This window comes from Pinus tabuliformis, chromosome 3_2 (assembly GCF_031772625.1).
Source record: "Pinus tabuliformis cultivar Carrire ecotype Pingquan chromosome 3_2, CPIR1, whole genome shotgun sequence".
Lineage (NCBI taxonomy): Eukaryota > Viridiplantae > Streptophyta > Pinopsida > Pinales > Pinaceae > Pinus > Pinus tabuliformis.
In genome coordinates this window covers 1,114,851,023-1,114,869,610 of record NC_142302.1, presented here as the reverse complement: position 1 = coordinate 1,114,869,610, position 18,588 = coordinate 1,114,851,023, and the positions used below count along the sequence as shown (strand labels likewise).

The 18,588-nt window shown below is 37.9% G+C and overlaps 2 pseudogenes; both read right to left on the bottom strand.

Annotated features, from left to right (window-relative positions):
- Nucleotides 1-1,548: 1,548 nt before the first annotated feature.
- LOC149184571 (PH, RCC1 and FYVE domains-containing protein 1 pseudogene) lies at nt 1,549-2,826 on the bottom strand (annotated as a pseudogene).
- A 39-nt stretch (nt 2,827-2,865) lies between these two features.
- On the bottom strand, nt 2,866-4,689 carry LOC149184570 (puromycin-sensitive aminopeptidase pseudogene; annotated as a pseudogene).
- Nucleotides 4,690-18,588: the final 13,899 nt, after the last annotated feature.

Here is an 18,588-nt window from a genome sequence, read left to right as displayed (position 1 = left end):
AATATACTACTTAATGGAGCTTTATAACATAACTCATTGTAGTATTTACAGTGAAAACACACACACACACACACACACACACACACACACACACACACACATACCAAAAAATCCTTTGATTCAACCAACAAATAAAGAGGATATCATGCCTACATCTGATCAAACATCTCTCATGTAGCTTTATTAGGCCTAAAGTGCTTCCATTGCACTTTATCTTTCTCTATTTCATGGTCCCGGAGCATGAGCTTCTTCCATTGTAGAATGCATTGAGGCTCTGGATGGAACTCTCCTTCTGGATCCACTTGCAATACAGACCAATCAATTGCATGATCAACATCCTATATATACCTTTTAAGAAATGAAACATGGAAAACATCATGGAATTTCACTGATGGCAGTAAAGCAAGTCTGTAGGCCATAGGTGCTGTTATCTCAAAATCAAGCCCTGATAGGCTGCAAACCAGGAAGACTTCAAGTAACTGTTTCAAACCAATCTTTTGACTAAGGCTTAGCCTCCTTAGCCTGAGAGGGCTCTCTCAAAGGGTTATTGATTTTGGTTAAAAATTAAGAGGGATAACTCTTGTGGAATAACATTAACAAATATGAAGGCTGGACAAACATTAAACTAATTTCCATTGGGCCTATGGAGTCAATCATACTTCAGTAAATAATGAGACTGCCTTTTCATAGAAGTCAGGGCATTTAGCATTTAGATGTTCAGAACACAAATCATACAAAACCACAGTTCATACATGCATACAGGAAGTCAGAGCATGATCAATGAATTCTGAGTGATTACACATATATGCAACTGTAAAAGACATTAAGGAAGGAATAAAACACACATTCTAAACATGGAAATCCCTCATGAATCCTGAGAAGAAAAACAGTCAACTGATATTACTGAATTCTGTCTTTTCATAAGCCAAAACAGTACTCTGTTTTATAAAATATCCAACCCCCATTACATAGATGTTCCAGCTATATATAGCATCCTTATTCTAACTAATCGATATTCCTCCTCCAGCATGAGGGGAATTCGATTCTGCCTATGATGACACCTACTAACATTTGAAACTAATTAATAAATACAACTGACTGTTAATTGATAGCTCTAAAATCCTAAATCAACTATGACTCTAACTCCATAACAGCCTTGGTCTTCAATCATTTTCGTTCACTGACATCTGGTTCCCTTTGGCGGTGGCTGTGATGGACTTTTAATGCTTCATGTTGCTCTTTAATGCCACATCCTTTCCAATACCCTGAAATATATGAAACTGTCCCTGTGTATCGGTCTTTAGTATGCCTTACCATGTCCAAATCCAACGAAGTATATCCTTTACCTTTTAGTTACCCCAAAATGGAGCAAACTGCCACGTCTTTGATGTGCTGTCCACCGTTTGCATACGTTCAGCTTCTGCTCTTTTTTATTTATGAATTTTCCACAAAGATCCACCTCTGACTTATCCTTCAAACTATTCTGAAGCCTCATCTTGCCCATATTTTCATCATTTCTAACACCAATGTCTGAAGCAAATTTCTCTGTCAACTGTCCAATTCGAAAATCCTTCCCCTCAGGCTTTTCTGCATTATTAAATTTGCCTCCTTTGCAACTTTACATTTGCGAGATTCTGCAGCAGCCAAAGACATAGCCTCTTGTGCTTGTTTTGCTGTCTGTTGTAACTCTGCTTCTTGTTGTTTGCATCTGTGTGTCAAGTTCCCAACCTGGTCCCGCAAATTCATAATCTCCTGAGTCATAAGTGTATTTGTCTTCGTAAGGCCATCAACAAGAGTTTTGGAAGAAGCAAGGCCTGCCATAGAAGGAGTAGGTGTTGCAGAACGAGGTGGACTGGGTCTCCTTGAGAATGGAGAGACAGCTCGTGAAGTGTTTCTAGACTGTGGAAGGGAAAGAAGTGTTTTTGATAGTTGTGGATCAACTGAAACCAAAAACTTAATATCCTTTAAATTTGGCAAAGCAGTGCCAAGGGAAGCTCGATTTGAAGCTGATGTATCAGACTTCTTACCACTCTTAGTTTGAGATTTTGCTTCTGGAGGAAGCCCCTGTGTTTTTGAATTTTTTGTTTCTGGCCTATCTGATCTATCTATGTTGTCATTTGGACGCCTTGGTATCATATTTCTTTTATTGTTATTTGATACCATAGCTAGTTCCAATGCTTTCTTCAATTTGATAAAACAAGAATCACATACACGATATGGTTTATTTGGATTGGGAGCAAGTGCAGCTCTCAAAGCCTTTTTAGAACTACATGAATGGCAGTGTACCAATCCACAATTATAGCAGTTGTGACGCTTTCTGGTGAATCCAAATGACTGCCTGCATCCTGAACATACTGATTGATCTGCACCTGATACCCACTTGTGAAGACATATAGCTGTCGTAAAAGTGGAGCCACATGCAATGTCCTTAACACGCTTGTCTTTCAACGCCTCAACCAGTGTAGGTGTCTTACGATCTTCCACATCTCCATGACCCAATCTTCCATTGGCTCCTTTTCCCCAAGTATAAACTTCCCCTTGTCTTGTAACAAGAGCAGCATGTCTAACTCCACAAGCAATATGATGGACATCTAAAACCAATGCAGACTCTAATGGCTTTGGTAGAAGTGCATCTGTGTTTGGAACTGGAAAATTGGTGTCTTTTTCAACAGCACCTCCCAAAACACCATCCCAGGTTCCCTCACCCCAAACATAAACATCCCCCAGGGCATCATAATCATCTTGACCAGAACCTTGACTTGAAGAACTAGGGGCACTTGAAACACTAACTCTGAAAGCTTCTGGAGAAATGCCTTTCGCTTGCATCTTTATACAATCTTAAACCGCATCTCAGCTTGTTGAATGTTAAAATACGCTGATGAAAGGAGATCTGTTCCTCCTACCGAGACTAACTGACTTGTTTAAATAAATTCCGCTCAAGTAACAACAAGAGCTCCCACTTGGTCTATGGATCTTAGAATCTCCGTTTTCCTGGGCACTAAGGGATTTGATCCTTCCCTTTTCATTTTCTATTAATAATTCCTCTAAGCTTCGGTTAGTTTCAACAGCTCTACAAAACTCTGCACGCAATTCAGATGCGAGTTGTTTTCTAATAAAACGACGAACTCCGTGAACAGCATCTGGATCTGCAACTTCCATGAGGTCCATGATTTCTCCCTCTCCAGGTAAAGTGATTGCCTTTGCTATGAACTCTTTGTCCAAACTCGAATCACAAAGAATACTTCTTAGTCCATTGACAAATTTTGGGTCCACACTCAATGGTTGATTCTGTTGTGCCTTATCTACGAGAGAGAGCATGAGTTTTCTTGCCAATGTCTGGCCAGCCTCCCACCGGTTAAACTCATCTGAATCATGTGCAAGTAGAAAGTACAAATCATCATCAGTGATATCTGAAACAATACGCACAGGAGCACTATAATTGCGTAGTACAGAGGGAATTGATCTTTCAGGAATGTCAACAAAGACAAACTCTTCTTCCTCCTTTTCAATACGAAGGATTACTGTTGAAACGGAATGACCTTCAGTAGTAAAGGACTGCAGAGATCCTCGATTATAGACTGATGAAAGAGGCAGATCTTTTCCGTTGGAATCCAGCAACCCAACGGCCACAGGTATAAACATCGGTTCTTTCACTGATTGACCTGGAGTAGGAGGAATTTCTTGCCTGAACTTAAGTGTATAAGTATTTCCCTCAGAGTTGTAGGATGATTGCATTTTTAGAACAGGAGTTCCCGCTTGTGAATACCATAACAAGAAATTTGAAAGATCTGCATTGTTGGCATCACGCATAGCAGCAAGGAAATCATCACAAGTTACTGCTTGCCCATCATGTCTTTGAAAATAAAGATCCATTCCCTTACGAAACCCTGATTGCCCTAACATGGTCTTGTACATCCTGACAACTTCTGCTCTCTTCTCATACACCGTTACAGTATAGAAATTGTCCATCTTGATATATGAATGTGGACGCACAGGGTGAGCCATGGGACCAGCATCCTGAGGAAATTGATAATTACGCAGCTTCACCACATCTCCAATTCGCTTAACAGCACGACTGCCCATGTCAGATGAGAATTCCTGATCTTTGAAAACTGTAAGTCCTTCCTTTAAACTTAATTGAAACCAATCCCGGCATGTTACCCTGTTACCAGTCCAGTTGTGGAAATACTCATGACCAATAACACCCAAGATAGCAGCATTACATATGTCAAAATCGGGACATGTTTCACAACGGCATCCTTGCCCTGTCTCAATATCATGATGACAGGTATTGCATGTGGTTACAAATGCAGGTGCTGTAGGATTATGTAAGTGATAAAGAACCATCATGGAAGAATGCTTGGCACGTCGCAAAGTATCATATTGGTAGTGATTTCCTTGACAAAGGCTAAGAAAGGCCTGACGGGTATCAAAGAATTCACTCTCCAAAATTTCATCTTTATCCCCAGTATCTGCAGGAACATCTGTCACTTCAACAGAATTAAATAAATGTTTTTCCCTACTGTTGACAGGATACCACTTCCTTTCATCGAGCTTTTGTTGTGCCTCGTAACATATATCACATAATTGAAAATTCTTACACTGGCTGCAAGCCCAGCGTTTGCCAGAAACAATGAAGTGACAACAATGTTCTCCTTTGTGGCCTTCCGCAACATTGCAAGATACCATTCACGGAGCTTATCAGATTTCGGTGTCTTCTATATCTCTGGGTGGCAATAAAGAATATAATCCTCTCCCTTCAATGGAGGACAGGCCCATATATAACAGCTTGTCAAACCTCGTTTCTTGCAGTATTTTCATCAATCTGCTTTAAATATCTGTCATTTCCCAATTCAAAGATATTGCAATAGAAGGAACCCCTGACATGAGAGCTTCCCTTGCACTTGCAACAGTGCCAGAATAAATGATGTGATATCCACAGTCTGATTCCTTGTTGATTCTACTGATTACCACAGAAGGCTTCTTCCAAGGAAAGAGTGCTCCAGATTAACCTAATGAAACACCATCTGCTGGGGTAATAAAAAACTTATAAGCTGACAACTGTTGATGCAAACCAAATGAATTTTGATAAACATGACAGCTGGGTAAGGTTTGCTATGGATTAGGACAAATTACCGATTTCGTAGCGTAGCCAGTGCAAAATATGAATTATGCGCTACGAAATCACTTAAAACATGCTGCGCTGCGAAACTGATAGAAAGGATTTATGTGCCTTTGACAAACAATCGAACTGATGTGAAAAATTTAAATTTTTTTCTTGAGTGATAACAGGTGCAATCCTCTCAAGGATCTCAAAAGGCCCATAAAAGAAAGGTGCCAACTTGGCACATAATCTAATATTCAAGGAGCTCTTCTTCAGCTTGATAGAAAAATACAAATGCTCCCCAACCTGAAATTCCTTGAACACCCTATGTTGATTCACATAGCTCTTCTATCTATATTGTGTTGCTTTCAAATTCTTTCTGATAACTTGCATCTCCTGCTCCATCTCCCTCAACATATCTGGTCCAATCAACACCCTACTCATTGGATAGCTCCAGCTGATGGGAGTCTTTAAACTCATCCCATAGAGAGCCTCAAATTGACTCATCTTCAAGGATTCTTGATACCCATTATTATAAGCAAACTCTACAAGTGGAAGATACTCCTCCCACTTCCTCTCACTAAAAGAAAAAAACCTTCTAGTGGAGGTTTTTGCAGAAGCCCCTATAAAAATCACCCAAACATCCATTTGTATTAGAGGTCACTAGAGGAGGTGGGTGGGTAGATGTTTTGGTGAATGGTTTTTGAACGGTGCATCTAAAATATACAAACTCACTAGTGCTTTACTATCCATACGAGCATCGACGCTGCAAATAACATGGTGCACCATCGAAAATTTATTTTTATAAAATAAAAAACACATTGTGATACATAACATAATGCGCTAGTGCTTGAATAGTTGATAGAAGTTGTTCCCTTCATATAGCAAAACATCCCAATGCATACTAGTAAGGAGCACTATTATAATTTTAAATTTCATAGAAATGCGGTACTATTTTCCAACAAAACTTCGATGTGGTATGCTTAATAAAATTCCCTAGGCCATCTTCTAAAGAGAATCACTAGGTGGTTTTTAAATTCTAAAAAAATGGTAGTGCTATAGTAAAAACATTGCAAAAGTGTGGTAATTATAGTGAATCACCCTGTGGCATCTCAATAAAAGCACCATGATATTTTTAATTAAAAAAAGAAGTGCTTTTGGATATATCCAGCACCGGTGCATTTGGAAAATGAACTGGAGGAGGGTTAAATAACAATAACCTCATGTCCTTAATTTTCATTTTTACAATCTACAGTGCGGGAGAGCTCTGAAGCACTGGTGGCACTCTTTCCACATGCAAGCACCATGACATGGATGCTTCTCTTGCTCACCATCCTTCCATATCGTTCTCACTGTTTTATTTTTCACTTTTTTTAAATTGTCCTAAAATTTATTTTTCATCACATGTCCACAATTCTTCCCCAAGGACAAATTGTCCAAGTAATGTCCATGGGCACAAAGCTTCTCAATGCATTTCTTACAAAACCATCATGACTAGAGAAGCACGAAATCAAAGGAATGTAACAAGGATCAAGAGAAGTTCTTATAATAACTTTGGTCATGAATAACTTGAATGTAGAGCAAATTTCGGCAAACACCTCAAAAGGAGCAAACGCCATTAAATCCCAAGATATGGAGAAGGAAAGAAACTCAAGCAGAAAGATGTGGTATAGCCTTGTATGTAGAAGGACAAGAAAATTAGTGGTACATCAACAGTGGATGCTTCAAACACATGACAGGTGATAAAGAGAAACTTCACTCATATAATGCCTTAGAAAAGGAAAAGAATGTCTCATTTGGAAATGACACTCTGGCTGTCATAAAAGGTAAAGGTTCTATTTTCTTGAAAGAAAAGGTTAAAGCTGGAAATGTTATGTATGTAAACGGTTTAAATCATAACCTATTGAGTGTAAGTAAAATGTTTGATCAAGGAAATGAAGTGGTGTTTTGATCAAACGGATGTGTTGTTCATGAGCTTGATACAGGAGAGACCATGATCAAAGGTACAAGACCTCCAAAAAACTTATACATACTCAAAGGAGGACAATAACAGTGCTATCTAAGAAAAAATGATGAAAACTGGTTGTGGCATAGAAGATTGGGACATCTAAGATTTTCTCAAATAAGAAAATCATGCAAAGTCAAGGCTATTCGTGATCTTCTAGATATCAGCATCCTAGAAAATACAATATGAAAACCATGTCAAATCGGTAAGCAAACGAGAGTTCAATTCATGGAAAAAGAAGGGTCAGCTAGTAAGCCTCTTGTACTTGTCCATACTGATTTATGTGGACCAACAAGGAAAGAGTCACCTCGTGGAGAAGAATACTTTATTTTGTTCATTGATGATTTTTCCAGAATGTGTTGGATAGGTCTTCTAAAGCATAAAGATGAAGCATTTGAAAAGTTCCAAGCCTTCAAAGCTTTGGTTGAAAATGAATCAGATCAAAAAATCAAATGCCTCAAATTTGATCAAGGAGGGGAATTTATATCGAATGAATTCTTTGACTTTTGTGAACAACATGGAATAAAAAGGCAATTCTCCACCGCAATAACTCCTCAACAAAATGGTGTGGTAGAAAGAATGATCAGAACAGTTCAACAAATGGCTATATGAATCTGGAACTCTTGCAACATTCTGGGGTGAAGCTGCATTTGCTGCCATGACTATTCTCAACAAAGCAAATGTTATGGTAAATAGAACTCAAACTCCACATGAACTTTGGAATGGAAAGACTCCTACTGTAAAATACTTTAAAGTTTTTGGAAGAAATTTTTTTATCGAAAGGACTGATGAAAAACTTGGTAAGTTTGAACCTAGAGCAGATGAAGATATTCTTATTGGTTATTATTCTAGAAGTAAAGGATTTAAATGTTATAATAAAAGACTTGGGAAAATTGTTGAAAGCATTGATGTTGTAGTTGATGAAGCATGCAAAAATCCAAAACAGATAAAATCAATAGAAGATTTTGACAACGAGGAAGATGGGGATTACCTTCTCACATCAAATCAAAATTATATTGAAGAAGAAACCAATGAAGCACCAGAAGAAGATATAATGGTAGAAGAAATGACTCCATCCAGGTATGTTCAGAAAAATCATCCAAAAACTCATTTTTAGGGGAAAAGGACGCAGGTGTATAGACAAGAAGAACTATTACAGGGACCTCAAGCTATCTAGCATTACTATCCTCCACCGAACCTCAAAATGTAAATGAAGCATGCAAAGATGAATGTTGGGTCAAGGCCATGAATGAAGAACTTAAGCAAATTGAAAGAATGATACTTGGGAACTAGTTCCTAGACCTCATGATAAAAATATTATAGGAACTAAATGGATATTCAAGAACAAGCTGAATGAAAATGGAGAAGTCATTAGAAACAAGGCCAGACTTGTTTGTAAAGGGTATGCTCAACAAGAAGGCATAGACTTTGAAGAAACTTTTGCACCTGTTGCCAGACTTGAAGCCATAAGGATGTTTCTTGCTCTTTCCAGCTTTCAGAAATTCAAATTATACCAAATGGATGTAAAATCATCCTTCCTTAATGGAGAATTAGAAGAAGAAGTTTATATTGAACAGCCTGAAGGAGTCATTCTTGGAAATGATGCAAAACCTGTATGAAGACTCAAAAGGACCTCTATGATCTGAAACAGGCTCCAAGGGCCTAGTATTCTCGCCTTGACAAATATCTACACCAACAAGATTTTACAAAAGGTTTTGCAGATAGCAATCTATATACAAATATTGAAACTAATAAATTGCTAATTATTATTGTTTATGTTGATGATATCATTTTTTGTAGCAATGAAGAATCCATGAGTCAGAATTTTGCTTCATTAATGCAGCAAGAATTTGAAATGTCCTTGCTTGGTGAACTTACCTATTTTCTTGGTCTACAAGTTCAACAAACTAAAGATGGTATTTTTCTTTCACAAACCAAATATCTCAAATAGATCTTCAAAAGGTATGGAATGGAAGATTCTAAACCTATATGTACCCCAATGGTAATAGGATGTAGTCTCAGCTCAAATAATGAATCAGCAACAATACATCAACCAACTTATAGATCCATGATTGGCAGTCTACTTTATCTAATAGGTACTCGACCTGACATCATGCATGTAGTAGGAATAGTTGGAAGATTCCAAGCAAATCCAAAGGACTCACACCTTTAGGCAGTCAAAAGAATTTTCAAATATATTCAAGGAACTAAAGACTTTGGACTATGGTATCCTAGAGATGCAGATCTTACTCTTCATGCATATATAGATGCAGATTGGGCAAGAAGTGTTGATGATAGAAGAAGCACTAGTGGTGGTGCATTCTATATGGGTTCCAGGTTAGTATCTTGGTTCAACAAGAAACAAAGTTCAATTGCTTTATCTACAACTGAAATGGAATATGTGGTTGCTGCATCTTGCTGCACACAACTACTTTGGATGATGCAAACTTTGCAAGAAATTTAGTTCACATGTACTCCACCCATCTCCATTCTATGTGATAATACAAGTGCCATCAACATTTCAAAGAATCTAGTCATGCACTCCAAGACCAAGCACATACCCAACAAGTACCATTTTCTACGTGAAAAAGTGCTTGAACAAAAGGTCAAATTGGAGTATGTTCCCACCAAAGAACAAGTTGCTAATATATTCACTAAACCACTGCCCAGAGAAACATTTAAATATGCCAGACAAAAGCTGGGAGTAGTTGTTGCATCATCTTGCTGTTAAATCTAGTTTTTGAGAAGAAGGTTATTATACGCATGTTTCATGAAGTATAGTCGTGTATACATACGAGTTTCTGTGGGTGAAGTAGCGTATATGTTTTTTTGATAGGAAAATAGTGGGGCAGACTCTAATATGGGTGCTCTGTCTGATGTTGATGATTACAGTCTATCGATATGCTTTGTTCATTAATTTTTATCTGACTGACAAAGATGCCTTGATCATTGACTTGTTAACAATGAACAGGTAGCACAGTTTCAGGGGCAACATTAGCCTTCACATGCATTCCGCATTGTTGGCATTATGGTTGCTGAGTCCAGCTATGGCTTCAAATATTTATACCATTTGTTGCTTAAAGTCATGTAAAAGTCTAGGTTGTGATATGACTTCTCATACATTTGAATGAGTCCTATTGGACAAATGATGTAATTTATATCCCCACTTTGCATGGGATGGATAACGTAATATTTATTATATTTCTATCATGTATAAACAATTGGTATATCCCCACTTGGTTGGGTGGATGAGTCAAATCTGGTGTATCCCCACTTGGTTGGGAGATTGATGTATGTATGAGTCATTGGTGATAGGAAGGTCATACACACTTAGTTGAGTTATAGATTCGTGTTATTCTTTTGAAAAATATTTTTTGTATATTCTGCATGTTCTCAGGGGGAGCATGGACCTCGCATGGACGGTTTAGTGCATCTCAACATAAGGGGAGCTTAATCAGAGAATTCAGCATATACTCAGGAAGAGCATGGACAACATAATGTATATCGAAAGGGGATAATATCTTGGTCTGCCCTTTGTCCTTGATGTCAAAGGGGGAGAGTGTCTTGGTGTTGTTGTTGCCATCAATTCCAAAGGGGGAGATTTGTTGGCATGATGATACAAGTGTTTTCCTTGATGGCAACTCACACATATGACAGTTCATAGTGCAATAAGTTAACAACAAAGGATTACAGATCAGACTCTAGAGATTGAAGAAAGAGAGGTATACGCTGGTTCACTTTGTCAAAGTAGCGTATACACGTGGGAACACAGAACAAAAAGAGCATATACATATACATGCACTTTCACAGAAGGAAAAGCATGTATGGGATGGAAAACCAAGTTTTTGGTCTAAGGTATTGGTCCAAGGTATTTGGTCCGTGGCATTGACCCTAGGTATTTGGTCCAAGGTATTGGTCCTAAGTGGTATTGGTACTAACTCTGTTTGGTCCAAGGTATTGAAAAAGGGGCTAAAGCTATATAAGGAGGAGAAGGTCATAAGGCCAAGATGGGCAAGGAATAAGATGCTAAAGGATATTTCTATCCGAAGTATATTTTATGTTGCAGGGTTATGTTTGGGACTAGATCTGAAATATTTATGTGCACCTTGAGTTCAATATTAGATTAGGATCATGAGACCTGAAATGACTTATTCTTGAATGATCTGATATTGGTTGAGACTAGATCTGATGTTTTGCGCCTATTTTATTCGTTATCTATCATGATCTGGGTTTGTCTGAAGTTTGGAATTGCAGAAAAGTTCTTAGTCAATATTTACAGATCTGTACGTGGGTTCGTCTCGGCCAAAGAGCGTATACATGCAGGTTCTGCTCTTTCAAGTAGTGTATACAAAAGAAAAGCTTCTTTTTTCAAATCTGACTGATCTGTCTGATCAAATTCTGTTGTTTTACTGTTGTCTGTCAATGAAGTCTTCTTAGATCTGAATGTAAAATTGAATGCATAAGGAGGCTAGCATTTGATTAATTGTATAAGTGAGAAGAAGTGATCTTTGTCCTTGCCTATGTAAAGCTCTGTTAGTTGACTGTAGATACTTAGTATATTGATGGTTGTTACAGTCTTGATTCAAAAATTTATGTTTGCAGTAGTTTTGAAGGTATACGTAGGTTTGATTAACGGAAGTACCATATACACGCAGTTTGGGTTCAGCCTAGTAGCGTATACACTCTAATGCATGATTTTTTAGGTTACAACTGGTTTTGAATGATGATGTAGGGCTCTAGGTTTAGCACAGTGTTCTGGTGTCAATGATTTGATTGTTCATATTAACTGAATATTGGTTGATGCAAGTTTAAGTTTAAAAAGTCTTTGATGGGTCCAGTATGAAAATTGGATGAAACGTGGCCCTTAGATTGTGGTGTTGTGATCCAAGAGTATCCAGTCTGAAAATTTTTGAAATGTGATCCCTGGTGGAAGAGTGGAGTTTTCTATAGGCTGGCACCTACGTACTAGTAAACATATTTGCTAGTACAAGAGCTAGGGGGTTGTAGCTCCCTTCCAGTAGAAGCTAGAGAATGAGAGAAGGTTGTAACTTTATTCAGGTAGAAGCCAACATATTGGTATGAGTCTGTACTAGTACAAGATTGTAAACATATTTTCTTATTATTAAAAGAAGACAGAGACGACAACAACAGGTGGTTTTCACCCACATTGTGTTTCCACCTTAAATCTTGGTGTTCATGTGTGTTGCTTATGGGTGATGCTTTATTCTACTTTTACTTCACTGTCTAATAAGTTACTGATGTACTGGTTTAAGCTCAACACATGATAAATTGTCTAAATCACAAGTTCTCTGGATATACGCTGGTTTCTTTAATCACAGTTGCACGTACATGCTAGTTCACTTCATTGAAGTAGCGTATATAAATCTGTTTGGGAAATAAAATTATTGATTTGATAATACTGATTCACCCCCCTCTCAATATTATTTCCAAAAATCTACAAAATATATAGTACAGATAGATATTTAGACAACTTCATTAAAAAATTTAATAAAATAAGTTAAATAAGGTGCCAAAATGAATTTTATTCAAATTCATTAAAACAAGAAAATAAAACTAGGTGATTAATTTAAAGAAAAGACTAATATTACCTCTAGCATTTGTAGGCTCAACCACTATGAAGAAGATGTTGGGACACCCTCTCCAATCAATTCCAGTGTACAGCAACACCAATGTGACAAACGCATTATCATCCTCACTAACCAGTAGCACTAGTGCCTCTTGAGAAATCCTGGCTCCAAACTCCAGTGTATGCCTCTTGGTTATCATCTACCCCACATGCACATTCAGACCTCAGTGATTGGCTTAGGAGGGTGACAGACAAATGTAGGCCTTGTCTTTCGAAACCTCTCAAAAAATAAACAAAAAAGCTCATAAGTGGAAGGTAAGGTCTCCCTCCCATGTATTAACACACGACATCTATCTAAAGCCATGCAAAACTAGCTCAACAAAATGCCATACCATTTGATACAACATCGCACCTGCATCAAAGAATCAACATAATATAAAAGAGGGAAACTAATTTGTTTCCCATCACTACTAGAGTGTGCACGAGTGGTGACTAATAACGAGAGGCACCTAACCTCCTCTGAATCAAAAGAATAAATTTGTAGTTGTCCAACACAGGCCTAAAAAGATGATGGATGGACAGCATGAGGCCTAACATATCTCAGAGTGTATGAAAGTTAACTCTCAGCTACAACCCCATGGGGGACATTAGTGAACTAGGGAAAATCCTCCCCTCTCCTAGATAGGCTAGTGATAAAGAAAATGTCCTCCTTGGTGGGCCTATACCATTCCCTAAGACTAATACAAAAATCACAGTCTTGGACATTTCATTGGGAGATCAGATGCACCAAAAAGCCGGAGTACCCCTTCATGGATGTAGCCTCCTCATAGTACTTTAGGAGGCCTACAATTCTCAAGAGCGCTCAGGTCAATGCAGTAATAGGGTAAGGGTATAAATCCCTCTCCCTCTCTTTGGCCTGCCATGTTTGGATCATATTGTATGGGTCTTCTTGTTGCTCCTATTCCTGCTAATTCTCCCTCTGCTGACATCTCTATTACATGATTGACATATAAAATACATCACCTTCATACATAACATACATTTTTTTATTAAATGAAACATGTATGTATAAATATGGAAACATAACTTTCAATAAAAATAAAAATAAATGTCGGTGCGCACAAAACACTGTCATGCACCAATGTTGGTGCACATTCACCTAAAAATGCACCACTATTAGTGCATGCATAAGTATGACACGCTGTTGTTGGTTCACAATTTTAAATTTTGATAGTGGTACATAAAACTTGTGCACTAGTGTGCACATATAATACTTTCGCACCAGTACAAAACATTTAGGCTATCGAATGCACTGAGCTATAACTATATTTTTAAATATTAAGTTTGCAATGCATTTGGTAAATATAAATGCACTGAGCGTTACAAACTGACGTGAAATTTGTCGCATCAATACTGGTGCATTTTAGTTTTCAAAATGCACTACAAAAATGGTGGTGCGTTATGTTAGTGCACTGAATTGCGTTGAACCCTATAAATTTATAGGGCGCACCCCTATCAATGCAAGTTGAATGTATTGAATGAAAAAATAAAAATTGAAAAATAATGGAAAATTTAGCCTAATTTATAATTCTAATCTACTAAAAAATTAAATTACAAAGAAACATAGACATTACTTGGACAATTTGTCCTTGGGGAAGAATTGTGGACATGTGATGAAAAATAAATTTTAGGACAATTTGAAAAAAGTGAAAAATAAAACAGTGAGAACGATATGGAAGGATGGTGAGCAAGAGAAGCATCCATGTCAGGGCGCTTGCATGTGGAAAGAGTGGCACCAGTGCTTCAGAGCTCTCCCGCACTGTAGATTGTAAAAATGAAAATTAAGGACAAGAGGTTATTGTTTATTTAACCCTCCTCCAATTCATTTTCCAAATGCACCGGTGCTGGATATATCCAAAAGCACTTCTTTTTTTAATTAAAAAATATCATGGTGCTTTTTTTGAGATGCCCCGGGGCGATTCACTATAATTACCACACTTTTGCAATGTTTCTACTATAGCACTACCATTTTTTTAGAATTTAAAAACCACCTAGTGATTCTCTTTAGAAGATGGCCTAGGGAATTTTATTAAGCATACCACATTGAAGTTTTGTTGGAAAATAGTACCGCATTTCTACGAAATTTAAAATTATAATAGTGCTCCTTACTAGTATGCATTGGGATGTTTTGCTATATGAAGGGAACAACTTCTATCAACTATTCAAGCACTAGCGCATTATGTTATGTATCACAATGTGTTTTTTTATTTTATAAAAATAAATTTTCGATGGTGCACCATGTTATTTGCAGCACCGATGCTTGTATGGATAGTAAAGCACTAGTGTGTTTGTATATTTTAGATGCACCGTTCAAAAACCATTCGCCAAAACATCTACCCACCCACCTCCTCTAGTGACCTCTAATACAAATGGATGTTTGGGTGATTTTTATAGGGGCTTCTGCAAAAACCTCCACTAGAAGGTTTTTTTCTTTTAGTGAGAGGAAGTGGGAGGAGTATCTTCCACTTGTAGAGTTTGCTTATAATAATGGGTATCAAGAATCCTTGAAGATGAGTCAATTTGAGGCTCTCTATGGGATGAGTTTTAAGACTCCCATCAGCTGGAGCTATCCAATGAGTAGGGTGTTGATTGGACCAGATATGTTGAGGGAGATGGAGCAGGAGATGCAAGTTATCAGAAAGAATTTGAAAGCAACACAATATAGATAGAAGAGCTATGTGAATCAACATAGGGTGTTCAAGGAATTTCAGGTTGGGGAGCATTTGTATTTTTCTATCAAGCTGAAGAAGAGCTCCTTGAATATTAGATTATGTGCCAAGTTGGCACCTTTCTTTTATGGGCCTTTTGAGATCCTTGAGAGGATTGCACCTATGGCCTACAGACTTGCTTTACTGCCATCAGTGAAATTCCATGATTTTTTCCATGTTTCATTTCTTAAAAGGTATATATAGGATGTTGATCATGCAATTGATTGGTCTGTATTGCAAGTGGATCCAGAAGGAGAGTTCCATCCAGAGCCTCAATGCATTCTACAATGGAAGAAGCTCATGCTCCGGGACCATGAAATAGAGAAAGATAAAGTGCAATGGAAGCACTTTAGGCCTAATGAAGCTACATGAGAGATGGTTGATCAGATGTAGGCATTATACCCTCTTTATTTGTTGGTTGAAGCAAAGGATTTTTTGGTATGTGTGTGTGTGTGTCATTGTAAATACTACAATGAGTTATGCTATAAAGCTCCATTAAGTAGTATATTTGTCATGATTTTAGCAGTTGCCATTGTAAATACTGCAAGGAGTTGTGTTATAAAGATCCAATAAAAAGTACGTTTTGTTTGTAGCATTTTTGGATTTTCATAAGTATCATAGAACAATGAGGATGGTGTCCCCCCAAAGGGGAGGGGTTTGTAACAACCCAAGGTTAAGTTTCCATGTAAATTAAATAAAACCAAGGTCATGGGAAATATATTCCAAGCTAAATTTAGGGGGGAAATATTACATTAAGAATCACTTCTGATTTATTATTGGCTATGGAAATTGGCCTTGGCATTGGAAAATGAATAAGGTGATAAATAGAACATTTTAAAAAATAAATAAAGGAAAATAGGAGAAAAGGAAGATGAAGAGAGAGGAATGTGCATGCAAGGGGAAATGAAAGAAAGGAAAGAGAAAATAAAATAAAAGAGAGATAGGACATTCAAACACTCTCTTATACATTCTAGCATTCACTTAGAGAAGAAAAAAGAGAAAGAAAGAGACAACAAGGACTTGGAAAGAAGGAGGATTGTTGGCTTTTAGGTTCGGCTGGCCCAGGTTTGAATCTTTTATTTCACACCAAAAAAAACCTCAATCATTGGCCCTTTTGGAAATCACCTACAAGCATATCACAAACTCACCCAAAATGATTATGGGAGGATGCAGAACCAGGTTTCTGTAGCCTTGAGGGATGATGCCATGTGATATTTTCATGTTTTCTGATATTTAACATGCATATATCACTCTGCATTCATACATTACTTCACCACGTTATATTCATTACTTAAAACATATCATATAAACCCTTAATCAATATTGTGCTGTAATAAAACTACTATGCTACAATAGATAATAAGCAAAGATACACATGAAGGTAGATTTTATCGTGGTTCATCCCAATGTGGGACTGCATCCACAAGAATTGTTGCTTGTAATAGAAAATGTGTACAACAAACAGTTCTTAGCCTTCCCACTCAGCTGTAGGAATTCCGCGCAGTCAGCTGTGGACTTAGGCCTTTGCACACTTAGCTATAGAGCCTTGCCTTCCTTCCAAAGTACAGATCAATACGATACACCCATAACATAGATCTGGACCATAAGATGATAATTCTTCTCTTTATTATTTGACCCTATTATATACTATTACATCGAGGGTCCATCATTACAATACCACATTCCATATACTATGGACTCCCCTAATACAAGATATTATGGTCTGAAAACCATTCATCATATACAAAATAGTATTATTTTACAGAAATGGAGTGGCTTCGACCCATTCTGAAGCCCATATACCACACGGTATATCTACTACACGACTCTTTGACACTCTGCTACTCCACTTTTGACTCCGCTACATCCTTTACTTTCTGCTCCGCTCCCCAAAATGCGGAGTCCTCATCAAAATCTAGGCCAAGTTGGGCTACGCCCAATAGGCCGCCAAAACTCACATGTGACTTGTCCTGAGTCACTCAGCTGCTTTGCCTCTGATTTTTGCTGCAATGTTGTTGTAGGCCTGATTAAATTGTTGTAGAGCTTCTATCACTTGCTTGTCCTCAGTGTGTTCTTCCTCCAACAGTGCCTCTGTCACATATTTTGGAGCCTTTGCACCAACATTGTTTCCATTTGTCGAATCTCCTAAAGCTTCTCATCCACTACCTATGATAACTGGAGGGCCTAATCTAGCCAAGACGAAGTCCTTTCTATCAAAATATTCTCCTCCTTCTTTAGGTTTTCAATGTTCTTCTATAGGACCTTACTCTCATTGATTTTCACAAGGAGAACACTCCACAAGCCATATGCCTGTTCATACAATAATCCTTCACATCCCTCAATGTGGAGTCTCTAGCCTCTTTATAGGCCTCATACATACAATACCATGGGTCATTACCATGGTTCCCTCAATACCATCTATCTAATACCATGGGCCCATTACATTATTACTAACTACTTGTGGTCCCTTACATGATATGGGTTAACCGTCTTATTTATTACTATGGCCCATCTCATTATTACATTATTCCCTTGGATACCTCCCTTTGTACCCCATGTTATCCCCCTTAGGTATATAATGTTCCACCCCCCTTAACATGTTTCGTCCCCGAAACATGAGAAGAACACAAATAATAAGATCTACTCAAAAGAGTAGTCCACTGGTACCATGCTCGTGCATCTAGCCATCCAAGAGAAAGGTGAACCCTCGATCTTACTGGTGTCTCGCTCGCTTGATATAGAAGTTGACCGTGATAGCTCTTCTGTGTTGATGTGTAGTAGGTGGATCTTCGCTCCTCTCTATCTGTCATGCGGGGGTTGTTGTCCTTGTGGCTAATTGGTTGCCATTTTGTTGGTTGTTTTCTTGCGGGGTGATGTGGGTGATGATATGTTGAAGTCTTAACCCACAGTGCCTTTTTATTTAATTCACCCTGCTGTGGTGCCCGTTGTGGTGTCTTCTTTTCCAATATGACTTCAACCACTGAACCCTTATCATATGTGTCAGCACCCGTTACCTTTTCGGCTTCAGCCTCTGTTTGTGTTTGATTGTCGACCATCAACTGCTCATCATCTGATATGTGAGTCCCTAGAACATCTTCTGCGTCAATCTCCATGGACTCTACCT